The sequence below is a fragment of the Camponotus vicinus genome, unplaced genomic scaffold (genome assembly GCF_025532165.1).
Source record: "Camponotus vicinus isolate PSW18456_S1 unplaced genomic scaffold, iyCamVici1.0 SCAF_4, whole genome shotgun sequence".
NCBI classification, from domain to species: Eukaryota; Metazoa; Arthropoda; class Insecta; order Hymenoptera; family Formicidae; genus Camponotus; species Camponotus vicinus.
Window position 1 is genome coordinate 8527545 of NW_028141976.1, and position 16196 is coordinate 8543740.

Here is a 16196-nt window from a genome sequence, read left to right on the forward strand (position 1 = left end):
TGGTTATGCGCCTATGCAATTTTATGTGCTTTCACCTTTAGTCGGGCTGGCCGGGTAAGGTTAATAATTGCAAATGGCGTCCATCCATGAGAAACTATTCTTTTCAGCAGACTCCCTCTCAATTAGGTGCCACTTTTCGGGACCATTTTCTCTACTCGCGCGCTATTAAGTTCGATCTCCTTCTCTCTTACTTCATGGTCTACGTAAAGTAATATAAAGTAATATTTGATCTGTTAAGGCTGATGGCAGAGAACTAGACGTGAGCTCTTACGTCTGTCGTAGTCGTGGACGTAAAGGGCCTGAGCAGAATGGCTGCCTTATAATTTTAAGACTATGTTTTATGCCTTAAGTCTTTGTCTTAGGTAACGCACAATACTGTGTGTTATGTCTCGAGTCTTATGTATACGCGAAAGTAAGGACCTGAGCAGAATGGCTGCCTTATAATTTTAAGACTATGTTTTATGCCTTAGGTCTTTGTCTTAGGTAACGCACAATACTGTGTGTTATGTCTCGAGTCTTATGTATACGCGAACGTTTATTTCTTACAAACGTTCGCGTATACATAAGACTCGGGACATAACACACAGTATTGTGCGTTACTTAAGACAAAGACCTAAGGCATAAAACATAGTCTTAAAATTATAAGGCAGCCATTCTGCTCAGGCCCTAAGACAGAGAAAAACCGTATGTCATAAAGACCATTGTGAATGCGGAAAGTGCATCATGAACGAGGTAAGTAATATTAATATATAAATATACTGAAATACATATTTCTGAATATTTTATTTATAAGTAAATATACTAAAATAAATTAAAAATAATACAGACAATATAAAAACAAAGATAATGATTTATTGTCTTCATTTTATTTTACTAAATAGTCGAAATAGTAACTATTTTTAGGTTAACCAGTATTTTCCTTTATTTTTTCAAAATATATTGCACATTGAGAAAAATATTTTAAAATCTAATAATATCTTTAAAAATATGATGTACATCATATTATGAATTAATTATGATTTATTTATTATCAATAAAATAAGTAAATTATTAACAAATTTTATATATTATTTTTTTCAGTATACATTTATATATAACAGCACTTTTTAATGAAAATGAAAAAGAAGGAATTTTATATTTTGGTGATGTACTGGATAAACTTGTGTTTTCTATTGATACGTAAAAAAAGGCAAATCAGGTGGTTAAATAGGCGATGGCTTGTGAGTCCGATCAATGACAAGAGACTTCAGTATGGAGATTATAACAATTTATTTCAAGAAATAAAAAACGATTCTGAATTATTTTATCGCTACACCAGAATGACGTTGGTACATTTTCAGCAATTATTACATATGATAAATCCATACTTGGTAAAAAAAAGTTCTCGTGCTTTAATTCCAGAGTTACGACTTTTAATAACTTTAAGGTATTTATTGAAGTACATATTTCATGCCTAAATATCTAGATAGTTAATATAAGTGTATTATAATTATTATATTTTTTTAGATATCTTGCGACAGGTGACCTACCATGTTTCATAGCTTTGGCATTTCGAATTGGGGAATCTACTGTAAGAGAAGTGGTAAAAGAAGTTAGCCGCAACACTTCCACTTTTACATTCAATTTCAGCTTTCCTTTTCTCTCTACTGTATTGGTCTCTTAAGGAGATGCATCTTTTTTGGCAATATGAACCCGTACGGCATTTTAGATTTCAGATACATAGCAGATAGATAAAATTTGAAATGTTGCTATATAGCAGATATATAGCAATACATATAAATTATCTATTAAATACATATTTAATACCGATAAATGTCCGCGCTATGGATACGTAATTTACGTTACATATCAGATACATATGATTATATATATTCGATACGTATAAAATACGTAAATTATATATTTCATACGTATCTGTAATATTGCAAATACGCGCCTAAAATGTATCATATAGGTTATTTATTCATATTCACATACAGGGTATCGATTGTGTAACTTTTTCTAAAGTGAAAACGTGAAAAGTGAAGAATTTCTTCCAATCACACATCGATTTCATTTTAAAATCAATGCGTGATTGGCGGAAATTTTTCACTTTTCACGTTTTCGCTTTAGAAAAAGTTACACAATTGATACCCAGAGCGTTTTCCAGCAAGCGATACAAACATAATATTACACAGAGTATTATTCTATCTTTTTTCAATACCAATGAACAAAGATAGAATGATTCTGTGTAACACTGTCTGTGTCGCTTGCTGGAAAAAATTTATTTTTAAAACTAAATAAGATATAAACTTTTTTTAATTATTTTCTTATTAACTTATTTATTTTTAATATTATATATTTAATATATAATATATTTTTATAAAATATATATATATTTTTCTATAACATTTTTGACACTATATTTTAGTTATAATAGTATTTTAATATCACATATCATATCAGTCTATATATCAGTATATAATATCAGTATATAGTAGTTATTTTAATATCACATATCAGTCTATATATCCATATATAATATCATGCAGTATATAGTAGTTATCTTAATATCACATCATATCAGTCTATATATATATCAGTATATATAGTAGTTATTTTAATATCACTTCATCACTCTTGATGTTGATCAGTTTGATCAGTTCGGTTTTTTTCTTTGTCTCTGAAACAATCAATAAATTTAATGTTTAATATGTAATATTGTTGTTAAATATAGAAATATAATAAAGACAAAAAAGAAAGGCGTTTCTATAAAATATACATATAATTACAAGGAATCTTTCAAATCTTTTAATATTTGTTTGAATATTATTTTGAATAAAAAAACAATGAATAATGAATACAATGAATGTTATAAAGGATTATTAGAGACAAATTACATTTAAAAAAGCACCTCAATTAATATTCGATTTTTATAATAAATATTAATATTTACAAAAATAAATATAATACTTACGCAATTCTGCGAACACGTCCAGGAGCTTGAACAATCCAATTGTTCATGAGTTTTGTTATTATTTCTTCGGTTGAATTGGTATCATGTAATCGAACAACAGCTACAAATACATATATAGTATATCAATTTATAATACTGTACATATAATACTATAAACATTATCATCATAACAATTGTTAATTTCAAAAAACAACTATAACGACGTATACTTGAAGTCTTACCTATAATTAAATTAACGATTTTAAAATTGCGAAATGTAGTTTTTCCTCGAGCTCCTTTCCAACTGTATGACATTAATATGTCATCCTTTATTAATGTTTTGAAAATGTTTTTTATCATATCTTGTAAATTTGTCCCGCCTTTCAATTTCAAAAAGTCTCTCTAAAATAATTTGAAATATGTAAATTATTAAAATAAAAAATGAAATTTGTAAATATGTAAATATGAAAAATATACAGAATGGTATATATATATATATATATATATATATATATATATATATATATATATATCAAACGACTATATATAATCATTCACATAATTATTTAATAATTATAAATAATATAAATTATAAATATAAAGTATTATTAATAATTATAATTATTAAAAGTAAAAATGGACATTTACCATTTTCACGAAAAACTCTTCATTTTTTAAATTTTCTTCAAAAAGTTGCAGCTCATTAATCGATGAAATAGTGTTGAATGTAAAAGCTTCTTCATTTATATTATTTTCTTGATTTCTAATGGTTTGGTCTGTTATTTTATTCTCCAATCTATTGAGCCTTTTATCAATGTATGTTACTTCAACCAGGATGCGATTAACTTTTTTTTAAAATTTCTTTCAATACTAAAAATTAAAATATCATGAATTATATTTTAAAATATTGTATTTAAAAGTCATTACCATAAATTTAATCCTTTTTACCTTTTTGAGATTGATCTTCATTATTTTTATTTGTTAACTCTTCATATTCATCAATGAAATGAACATTATCTTCATCGTTAAAATCTTGATTTTTATTTTCTATCTCTTTTTTCTTATGTTTAGTGATCATTTCAGTTTCTTGTTGATGAATAATCTGCTTTTTCTTTTCAATTTGAACCATTTTGACTTTTTCGGATGCAATGATTGGATTTTCAAAGGTTGCCAAAATCTGTGCAGACTTTTCCGAATGAAACAATTGTTGTGATCCAGAAAATTCCTTCGGATCTGGTAAAGGAGACAGTAGATCCACTTCTGTACCAGAAGATTCATCATCAGATGATGTAAAATTTTTTGCAGTAGCTCTGTCATGACGTGTTTGTTTAATACTTTCTTCATCTTCAGTATTTATGTCGGATATATTTTCGGCCATCCTTAACTTTTCTTGGCCTCGTTCAAAAGTATCTGAATATAACAATGACAATTATATATTGACAATTATAAATACAAAACATAGACAATTAAGAGTAGTGTGAATTATATGTCGATAGCTTGATATTAAGAAAATATTTAAGTTTTCAAATGGAATTAATTCTTTCTTTTATGCAATAGCAGTTCAATGAATCGATCCAATAAAGTCAACAAAAGTAACTTTTAATTTCATTTATTACATATCATTAATATAGACTCTTGTTTACATTACTTTAATTTTATTTATTGGATCAATATTGCCAAGAAAAAAAAAAGAATTTTTTTAACACAAAGATAAACGAGTTTTAATAAATAATTGTAAATATACCTGCTGAAGCAAAAATGCGTAGAACATCATACATTGCCCAGCCAGCTTTTACATTTTTTAAATCCGGTAGTTCTTTATTCCGTATAGCCTTATTCAGCCTCTTTTTCACATCATAATTTGGATAGAAGCAAACCTGTTGCTTTTTAATAGATTCTTGCAACCAGTTATTAGGGACTAGTGCTAGCCCGTCATGGAATTGAACTACATAGAAGTTTTCTGGAAACTACCAACAAAAAATATGTATAATAATGAATTAATTTATTGACAATAAATATATTACAGTCATGTGCATTTCTATATATTACCTGTAAGGAAGATTCTTTTCTTGTTTTTTGGGAAGAAAATTGCTCGCACCTCGATTCAGCCATATCCAATAAGTGTATTAGAAGTATTGGAAACCACGGTGTAAAATGTTTAAAACAGAGAACATATAACCTGCAAAAATTAATCACAATTTATTATATACAATTAGTTTTATTAAAAATAGTGACATGCAATATTACATATACATAAAGTTTAGTTAATTTTAATTAAATTTTGAAGTTATTTAGATGTGTTATATTTTAAATATACCTTTCTACAAAATCTCGAGTGTTGATGAGACGAATGCACAGACGAATGTGAATGAATATGGACAAGTATCGTGTCGAATAGTCACAAATGCAAATTTTCTTGATTACGTTTATATATAACTTTTTCCTTTATTGCCACTTGATGAGTAATGTAGACAAATAGCATGCAAACCAGCACACGTAAATTGCACGTTAGTCGGATGAAAGCAACAAAGTTAATTATAATCGTGAGTCGATCGATAAGTCGATAACCAACTAACGAAATATTGATTTATTAAAACCAGAATGTTGTCAATCATGTTACGATGGAAAAATAGAAAATAAAAAATAATTTCTTTTCACTATGAACAATGCAGCGTATAGATAATACGATCCTCCAGCTAATGCAACTATTTCAGCAGGTTGCTTAGGTGTTTTTAGAAGCACTCTTGCATTCTTTGGTAAAGTTTTGAATTGTGAATGTAGAGCATGCCTCAGAATTTCCATAAGAGCATTAATTGCATTATGTCTAATTTTATACTCAAAAGACCAATTTCGAAGATTGCACAACAATTCATTATCCATACTTTTATCATCAATGTTCATATTATCACCTGCATTGTCACTCGAATCGTCAGAGTCTAATGATAAAGGTTGCATTTCTTCTCGTTCTTCAATATCAATAAAATCTTCGTCGTCTGTGATTACTTCTGTGTTATGTACTTCATCCGAATATTCTTCTTCATTATTATTGTCACTAAAGTTTGGCAATTGATCATTACTAGGAGAAGATGATGTTGAAACTGATGATGATTGATCATTTTCAATTCGACATTTTTTTATGCATTCGCCCAATGGTCCAAAATCTGTCACACCACTGCTTGATGATTCTAGCAAGAAATAATCTATTTCCGTCTCTTTTTGTGCTAATCGTCTCTTGTGCCGCGAAGAAATATCACGGTTACTTATTTTTTTATCCATTATATACAAAATTATTTATTATATGTAACCTAGAAAAATAACACAATCATAATCAAATACGCATTAATATTGTACAGTTACAACCGTATGGAAATTCTAATCATTACAAAATATAAAAAACTTACCTTTGACTCACTAAATTATTTTTCACATATATAATCAACACTTATACTTTAATATCTGATCACCGTGATTACGATTACGCAGAAACGTGCCCGACTTTACGTTTATCAGGTTTTTGCAGGTTAACGATGCTACTACGATGCACCATCTTATGATATATTATTACATTTTGTCCAATATGTATCAACTACGTGTTTGATACATAAATATTTATATAATATGCGTAGTATACCTGCTATGTATTACATATGTATTTTCACTTGGATACATCAAACATATTGAATTAATTCCGTATTTAACACGTTATATTTCATATATAATAAAATGTAATGTAAATGCAATATTATTACGTATTTAATATATAATTGCAATAAAAGGTGCCGTATGGGAAGGAGTCCCACACAGCACATGATATCGTACGAATATTCTATATTCATTCTGTGAATGTACGTACTGTACGTTATATACTGAGAACATCTCTATAATATCTTGTGTAGTATATTATTTTTCGTATATTCACAGGATATTATCAGAACATCTTGTGTAGTATATTATTTTTCGTATATTCTCGTATATTCTCAGAATGTACTTTTAATATCTCTTATAGTATATTATTTTTCGTATATTCATAATATACTATTGAATTACGCGCATTTTTACTTATGACCGGATATGTATGCCATTTTGGATACGTAATTTCCGCTATTGCTGTCATTTGTCTTTTCCTTCTTCTTCTTCACTGACCACGTGCAAGTGCTATGTGCAATCTGGTGCAATTATATTACGATTGTGATTAATCGCAGGTAATCCTTTTTATTTTCAAATAAATTAAACGTAAAAAGGGTATTTTATAAAAGCTATTCAATGATTTATTAATACTTCATAATTATAAACACACAAATTAACCTCATTAATGCAAATTATAACCTCACAATCGAATATTATAATGTATCAAAAATATGTATTTTTATGTGAAATTCTTATTATTATGTTACAGCATTTGCACAAAAAAGGACGTCATTATCAATTGTCGTATATTATATCAATTATCATTTTGTGATCTCTGCAGAATCTTTCTAAAGAAAAAGTATTTCCGCATACACACATATATATATATATATATAGATGGGATATGTAAAAAATAAAAGTAAAACTCTGGATTCGCAAAAATCAAGTGAGTTTTATAACATATTTTAATTATATAGTGTGCGATTAAGTAAGAGCTAAGTTATTACTGCAATTAATTTTTAAAATGATTTTAAAAGTTAATTGCAGTAACAACATAGAGCTTATTAAATATATGTTAGATATTAAATGTATTCTTATGTGAAATTATTATTATATGTTACAGCGTTTGCACAAAAAGAACATTATTATCAACTTCGTGATCTAATACTTTCTGGGAAATGAGAAAAATTATATACATATATATACGTGGGATATTTACAATATATATTTAAAACAAGGAAATATAAACTGCGGACTCAACAAATCACAACAAATCAAGTAAGATTTAATGATATTTTTTAGTGTAAGTAAACTAGCTGTTATTGCAATTACTTGTAAAACGATTTAAAATTACTAAAGTCTTATTTAAATTCACTACTACACTAAATTATTTTATATTTTACAAAAATGTTTACGTATCAAATATATAATTATGTATATATAATTTAACTGGAAAGTACTAATTAATGCTAATGTTAGAGGCAAAATGAATTTAAAAATAACTAAAATTTATTTATTAAATTACTTAGAAATGTTCCAATTGTTTTATATGTTTATAGTTTTAAACGCTCATCTGTATACATATATTGTAGAAATGAGGTCGAAATTTTTTTTTCAATATTTAACTTGAAATTTTAAAAAAATTAAAGAAATTTTATTTATCAATAATTCATAAACAATTTTAAAAACTTTTCCAGGTGCAGTAAGAAAATTGCACATCAATGCTATAGACGAACAGATTTCAGCTCCAATAAAAATATGGTTGGCTCATGCCAAAGAGCGTATGCAGAGACAAACATTGAATAGTGAAAAGGACTAAAATAGTACTTCGTTGAATTTTTCTTCAGTCTTTTCTTGAATCTTTATAATTTATAATTTGTTTTGAGTTATTGTTGACAACGTTTATAATTACGGTGATTATCCGTCCTTTATTTTAAGTAGCTATTCTTTAGATTTATTCATTTTTCAAAACTCACACACACAATTTTGTCCTAAGTTTTCTTTTGTTTTATCAGTACTAAAATTTTTTTAGTGAATGTTATAATGTATGTAAACTCTTTTATATTCATTAAGAAGAAGTCTATGAAAATCTCGCCGGTGGGTGCTGGGACTGTCAATTTTTAAATGACAGAGTCCGCACCGACGAGATTTTTAGAGTTTAAATATATATATGATATAGCTAAACATATAAACTATAAAAATGTCATGTTTATGTAAATGTTTAATAGTATGTGTTAAAGTGTTTCATATATATAAAGTATATTATAAATATATAAAAGAATAAAATTTTATAATAAATAATAATAAGTAAAATGTTTATATAAAAAAATATAAAAGTGCAATTATATGTTCAAATAATATATGTGCAATTATAACATATATTTAAGAAATTTGAATAAAAAGATTTTATATGTGAACAAAATGTTAATATTTTACACCAATAATCCATTTATAGTATAAATATAAATGGATTATATATATATGTACCGTAAACACTCGAAATCTGTTTTTCCGTATACTTAGTAGTCAAAATTTGCATATTTTTACTAGTAAGTATATGGAAAAACGGATATGGGGTGTTTACGGTAACATATATCATTTATATTTATATATAAAATATAGAAAATATAAGTTAATCTATAGAATGTCTTGAGTAAATTATTAGTACATTATTAGTACATATATGTATATACCAATGTCATACTCAAGACATTCTATAGATATACTTATTATATACTAAAAGATATTTTCAGTATGTACTGAGAAGCAGGAAAAATCGGACATAGTAGCATTCTTAGTACATACTCAGTATATCGCAGTATGTATTTCGAATGTTCCTAGAACATACACAATATACTTTTGTGATATTCTCAGAACATTCTCGGAATTTACATGTGCTGTGTGGGAGTGTACATGTCACCTAAACAGAAAGTATAAGATTAAAAAATTAATATATATATGTGTGTGTGTATTAACATTATTTTGTAATTATATGATTTATTATATAAATTTTCAAATTTATTTTTCACCATTAGTTTCAGTCATTATTTTGGATATTTCATCCCAAGCATTTTGCTTCATCAAACAATCCTTAAAACTGGTATTATTCTTATCATATAAAAATGGATGTTATAATTCCACATTATAACTCCAGTTATTTTTTTCAACCTTATGATCATTTTTTTAAATGTTTGATCATATCTTCCAAAATTATCATGAATGATTGACTACCGACTCTATGGGACGGCGTGTGGCTGAGGCGGCAAGGTACTTGCCTATCGCATGAAGGGTCCCGGGTTCGAATTCCGCTGAGGATTTTTCTCAGTTGTTTCAACATTATGAGAAGATTTTAAATCTTCTTTCATCTTAATTGAAGATGATATGAATGTTCAACATCTTCATTTTGAAGGGAAATTGAAGAAAATAATCTGTACAAAATATAAAATAAAAATTACTGGATTAATCACTACTATAAAATCTAGTTTCAATTATATGCACAACATATATTATCAAGACATCAAATTATTATTACACTGTACTTGTGAATCATTTTTTACCTCTTTAATCTCATTAGAAGCTTTCTTATCTTTTGTGTGATGCATATGATGACGTAAAAGTTTATGAATATGCAATGTATGGCAGGCCCCAGCACATATTCGTTTCAAAAACGTTTCACAAATGTTTCTTCGAAACGTTTTATAACCGACTCTTGAAAACGTTTCTGATTGGTTAAAATGTCCACTTGAAGAACGTTAAGAGATACGTTTCTTTTCTAATAAAAAAAACGTTTAAAAAATGTTTAAAATACGTTTAAAATACATTTTTTTCTTTTATTCGTTAAACGTTTGTTTTTTTATGGAATTAATAAAATAATGCATTCATACACACTCTCTAAAAATGAATCAGTATATTATCACTGAAAACAGTAATCAGAATTATTGATTACTGTTACAAAATGCATACAGTTGATATGCAGTTATAAGTTATTATAGCACTGTAAATCGATAATATTTCACTAAAAGAATTAGTAATATTGGACTGTTTTAATTAGTAATATTAATTTATCTACTTCGTATAAAATTAAAAATTTTATTTATATTTACATGCATATTAAAACATGAATGTTAAATAGATGATGATTTATTTTACATCTTTAATATATAATGAACAGATCATTTTTGTTTATTCGCCGGACATGTCCGACTTATAAAATCGATTTAATATCTGAAATTCCTCTATTGAGATTGTATCAGCAATTAAATCCAAGTTTTCTATTATTATCAGAGAGAAGCCTGAGAGCGGCCATCCGGCCGTTTTCCTTACGATAGCTTTTCGGTCTCGTACAGCAGCGCCTCTACATCCATTTTACAGCCGCTTGGAACTACAGGGCCACATCCACTTTCGTTAGCACGATAAAACACGTGTTTGGTGTGTGTCCGTGCTACGTCCATAATTGTGGATGACGATTATGTCCCATATATAAATGTATCATAAGTTAATGTTTTAACTACATTTAAAGTAAACTTCGATAAAACGATTTCAGAAAGAAAGATAATTATTCTAAGATAAAATAATTTTTATCGTATATATTTTTATAGTTATCTTCGTTAAATGTTGCGTACATAAATAAAATAAATTTTCCTATACAGGGCGATCCTGAAAAACGTTATGTCTGTAAAATGACGTATTCCTGACACCATTCTAAGACAATTTTTCCTTTACCAAAATTTGATTTGAAGCGTAGTTTTTGAATTATTAAAGGAAGTAGTTAACGTATGACGGGTCGAATACAAGAGGCAGGCAAGGGTGACGCGATTCACCGTCAGACGCGGGTGCTTACGCGGGGCGCCTGCTGCGATCAGCTGGTCCCTATACGCATACAGACATTACAGACACACATGCGAACACATACATTCTCTCTCTGTCTGTCTGTCTGTCTCTCTCTCTCTCTCTCTCTCTCTCTCTCTCTCTCTCTCTCTCATTCGCTCACTCACCTGTAATTTTTTTTTTTTTTTTACGAGAGAGGGGAAAATGCATTTTATGCATACGCACCGGTCGATCCAGTGAGTTATGTGAGACTCGAGTATCAAGTCGAATTACCAACTCGGTACTCCCTACCCACTAAAAACCCCTCTCTTTTCACGAATTTCCTTTGACACACTGTCCCTCTGACTTCCCGAGATCTGTTTTCACATAACGTCAAAAAATAGTTATCATTACCTTGTTCGATGACTTTTGATGTATTGCTGTAATTGCTTGAAGGAGAAATGAATTTTCCGATAGATCGTACGTTCTCAAATTTAACGTAGATATCTCGTTGCAAAAGACAAGAAATCCACACTAAATTATTAACTGAAAGTTTTTCTTCTTTCATGAACTGTATTCTTTTATAAACTTTAACGTAATCACATTTATTTACTCACTCGATGAGACGAGAAATTTACTAATGACTCTATCACTAATCACTATTAATCACTGTCGAATAATAACTGTTGGCGATTAAAAATCACTCGATGAAAGAAACACGCGCGGACACGTTACTACACGACGCGACGACGCGACAATGCGACGATAATTATTCGGCGACTGCAAGCAGTTTTTTGTCATGGTAGGTTGCGGTAGGTTAATGTACTACTGGCGATATCGAACGCGATCATGTGTTCGATTGAAGAATGCGGTAAATACAATAAACATTTAACATATTAATATTATTATTATCATGAATGTGTGTGATATCCATACATCGTATGATATCTATTTAAAAATTAATTAGATTAAATAAGTGTTTTTAAAATATTTATGAGAGGGGTTTTTAGTGGGTAGGGAGTACCGAGTTGGTAATTCGACTTGGTACTCGAGTCTCACATAACTCACTGGATCGACCGGTGCGTATCCATAAAATGCATTTTCCCCTCTCTCGTAAAAAAAAAAAAAAAAGAAATTACAGGTGAGTGAGCGAATGAGAGAGAGAGAGAGAGAGAGAGAGAGAGAGAGAGACAGACAGACAGACAGAGAGAGAATGTATGTGTTCGCATGTGTGTCTGTATGTGTATAGCGACCAACTGATCGCAGCGGGCGCCCCGCGTAAGCACCCGCGTCTGACGGTGAATCGCGCCACCCTTGCTTGCCTCTTGTATTCGACCCGTCATACGTTAACTACTTCCTTTAATAATTCAAAAACTACGCTTCAAATCAAATTTTGGTAAAGGAAAAATTGTCTTAGAATGGTGTCAGGAATACGTCATTTTACAGACATAACGTTTTTCAGGATCGCCCTGTATAATGTATCATATATGTATGCATTACAAATTATTTTCTCCTGTTTTATTACCTTTGCAATAAAAATATAAGTATAAAAAGCAATATACATATCTTAAATAAATAAGAAAAAATTATCGAGAAACTCGGATCTGAACTCTCCATCTTATAGCATGTAAGAATGCTTTCCGTCGAGTCACTACACAACATTGAACTAAAGATCTATTTAATTCCTATTTATGTTACAAACTTATATTGCTTTTTACGTTTATATTTTTATTGCAAAGGTAATAAAAAAGGTGAAAATAATTTTCAATGCAGATATATACAGGGTGAGTTTTATTTCGTGTGTCAATCTTCTTATCATGCGAGAGATTATCGACTGCATAATAAATTGATCAGTACATAAATGTCAATTATTTGGATCGATCGAATCAAAGGCTCGAATATGATGTACCAAATTAAAGCAAATTAAAAGCTGAACTTATGTAATATGGATTTATTATTATTATTATTATTAAAGCTACGTATTTATTATTATTATTATTATTGTACAAATTATATTCGAACCTTCGATATGGTCGATCAAAAAAATTGACATTTATGTACCGATCAATTTATTATGCAGTCGATAATCTCCCGCATGATAAAAAGATTGACACACGAAATAAAACTCACCCTGTATGATACCAGCAGAGAGAAGAATGAGAGGTGTCATGGCCCGCTTTTAGGTGATCCCTGAAAGCGATACGCCCTCTGTGGACCTTAAAAACGTGCACCTAAACTACGAAGCCAAGGTGTACGAATGTTCTCAGAGGGTAACATATAAGGTGCACAATTTCTGGTTCTATTCCGTGCTATGTGCACAAAATGTCGGTAGCACCAGTGCTGTATAGCAAGGTGCTTACGTATATCAAATAAATTTTAATATAAATGAGAAATGACGAATTTGCGATCCTCTCACTCTCTCTCTCTCCCTCTCTCTCTCTCTCTCTCTCTCTATATATATATATATATATATATATATATATATATATTGTGACGTGACACTTTGCGGTCCGTCACAAGGATCGCGAGATCCGACCGAGAATGAATTTGGGCCCTCGTTCTCCCCGGATTTAGGGAGAGAGCGGCTATTGGAGGCGAGATTATACTCGCCTCCCTATTTAAAAATTTATTTGTTAGCAATAAGATTAGGTATAAGCGCGGGCGTGATGTGAAACGCTGACGGGATCTCATCCGGTGGCTCAACTTGAAGAAGAAGTCCAGGATACAAGGAAACGGGCGAGCGGAAGCGCCGACTAAAAGGAACACGCCAAGCTAAGTATTATTATTTAATTGCGTCAATAATAAAGTCCACTTAAGACTACTGCTGCCGCCCCTGTAAACATTCACATGCCCAGCAGGTACGGGGAACAGTTGCGGGGAAGGCCAACCAGCGGACGAAAACTGACACTGAGACCCCGAGTCGGAGTCATCTCGGCCGGAACAGCGCTAAAGAAGAACATTCTAAATCACGGCGAGTGGCTGCCGAAAGTATCCCTCCTGACGGGTCTCGACGAGAGGAATTATGGAAAATAAAAGAGGAAACGGGGTGCGACAAGCACATGTACAGCCCTGAAGGCCGCAGGATTAAAGGGGCCACACGACGATCCTGAGGGTTGCGGAAGCGCTACAGGTGGCCCAGAGCTGCCAAGTCCAAGAAAAAATATGGAATTGTTAATTGCAAATTACATATTTTTTCTTCGAAACAACTATGTGTTTTCTTTACACCAATTGATTCCTCTCATTATTTTGTACATAAAACTATTAAGGTAAGGTAATCGAAAAATGAATATTTTACAAGATATTTTACGGTTTATGTAAAATTAAGAAATTATTTCAAGCCTCATAACTCAAAAAGTACTTAACGAAAATGTACTTAATTATAGTGTTTTGGAAAGCTCTCGAGATGAGCTACAAGAATGTACAAAAATATATAGGATGTTCCATTTAAAAAAATTGAAGTGACCTTCACGTGACCTTCAAATGACTCTTCAAGGTCAAACCAATGATATCATCTTATGGCCCCCTCGAAACCATACAACTTTTGTCTAAAACATTTTTCTCTATCTTGCTTATTTTTCGAGTTATTTGGCTGCCTAAGTTAAAATGGGTCACCCTGTATATACAGGTTGAGTTTTAATGGTTGTGTCAATCTTTTTATCATGCGGGAGATTACCGATCGCAATTTTAATAAATTGATCGATACATAGATGTCAGTTAATTGGATCGACCGTATCGAAGGCCGAAATATAATGTGTACAATTAAAGCAAGTTAAAAGCTGAAATTATGTAGTATGGATTTATTATTATTATTAAAGCTACGCATTTATTATTATTATTATTATTATTATTAAATATATATGTTATTATTATTATTATTATTATTATTATTATTATTACTACTACTACTACTATTATTATTATTATTATTATTATTATTATTATTATTATTATTATTATTATTATTATTATTATTATTTTACTGTGATCAAATTAGGGATTTATTATTATATATATTCGATATATTAAAGCGGAAGAAATACATATTTAAAGATTCAGTTCAAATTTAACACTTTAACGTTTTACGTAAAACTTTATGTCAAATTCCGCATTTATTTTTATGATAAATTTTTATTGTTTTATATGCTAAAAATATGCAGCAAAAAATATTCCTCCTTCTTAAAATAAAATTACGCAATTGTTTCATAAGAATATATTTCTTGTGGAAAAATTGCGTAATTTTATTTCAAGAAGGTAGAAATACTACATATCTTTAGCATATAACAAAAGTAGGTATACAAGGAGAGTTCTAACGCAGGTCCTCTAAGGGGGGGTGAGGCGCGAGGGGATCTCAGCGGCGCGGGGGAATGACGTCACGCAGGATGGAGGGGGTTTTCGGTGGCGCGGGCGAATGACGTCACGCGGGACGGATGGGATTTCGTAGGCGCGGGGGCTGCGGGGCGGGGCGGGGGACGCTTGTGTTGGATGTTTTATGACAAGTATAAACAATCATAAACCGATGTCCGGTTGATAAACAACGGTATTTGAAGAGGATTGGGTCTTCGGGCCGAGACTAACGTGTCGGGACATGTTTTTCGCAAACAAAATGGCTCTCGCGGTACCCTCCCCCTCTCCCCACAATATAAGTAATTCTAGATTTTTTTTTTCGAATTAAACAATATAAGCGGTATTCCTTTGAAGAGGATTGGGTCTTAAGGCTGACTAACGCGTCGGGACATGTTTCCGCAAACAAAATAGCTTTGTGCTCTTGCGGTACACCTCCTCTCCCACAATATAAGTAATTCTAGATTTTTTTCGAATTAAACAATAT

General features: G+C 30.2%; 2 long non-coding RNA genes and 1 pseudogene across 3 annotated transcripts; 2 read left to right on the forward strand and 1 right to left on the reverse strand.

Moving 5' to 3' along the window:
- Nucleotides 1-587: 587 nt before the first annotated feature.
- Nucleotides 588-1835, forward strand: LOC145970449 (uncharacterized). The gene is made up of 3 exons (XR_014438485.1): nucleotides 588-732; nucleotides 1081-1426; nucleotides 1507-1835. It is a non-coding gene; the product is annotated as an uncharacterized LOC145970449 (long non-coding RNA).
- A 573-nt stretch (nucleotides 1836-2408) lies between these two features.
- LOC145970383 (uncharacterized) lies at nucleotides 2409-5367 on the reverse strand (annotated as a pseudogene). The gene is made up of 8 exons (XR_014438416.1): nucleotides 5253-5367; nucleotides 4985-5114; nucleotides 4680-4902; nucleotides 3884-4345; nucleotides 3584-3805; nucleotides 3178-3337; nucleotides 2957-3056; nucleotides 2409-2662 (listed from the first exon to the last, which is right to left on the reverse strand). The product of XR_014438416.1 is annotated as an uncharacterized LOC145970383 (transcript).
- A 1643-nt stretch (nucleotides 5368-7010) lies between these two features.
- On the forward strand, nucleotides 7011-8984 carry LOC145970446 (uncharacterized). Its single transcript, XR_014438481.1, has 4 exons — nucleotides 7011-7137; nucleotides 7332-7508; nucleotides 7686-7840; nucleotides 8260-8984. It is a non-coding gene; the product is annotated as an uncharacterized LOC145970446 (long non-coding RNA).
- The last annotated feature ends 7212 nt before the right edge of the window (nucleotides 8985-16196 follow it).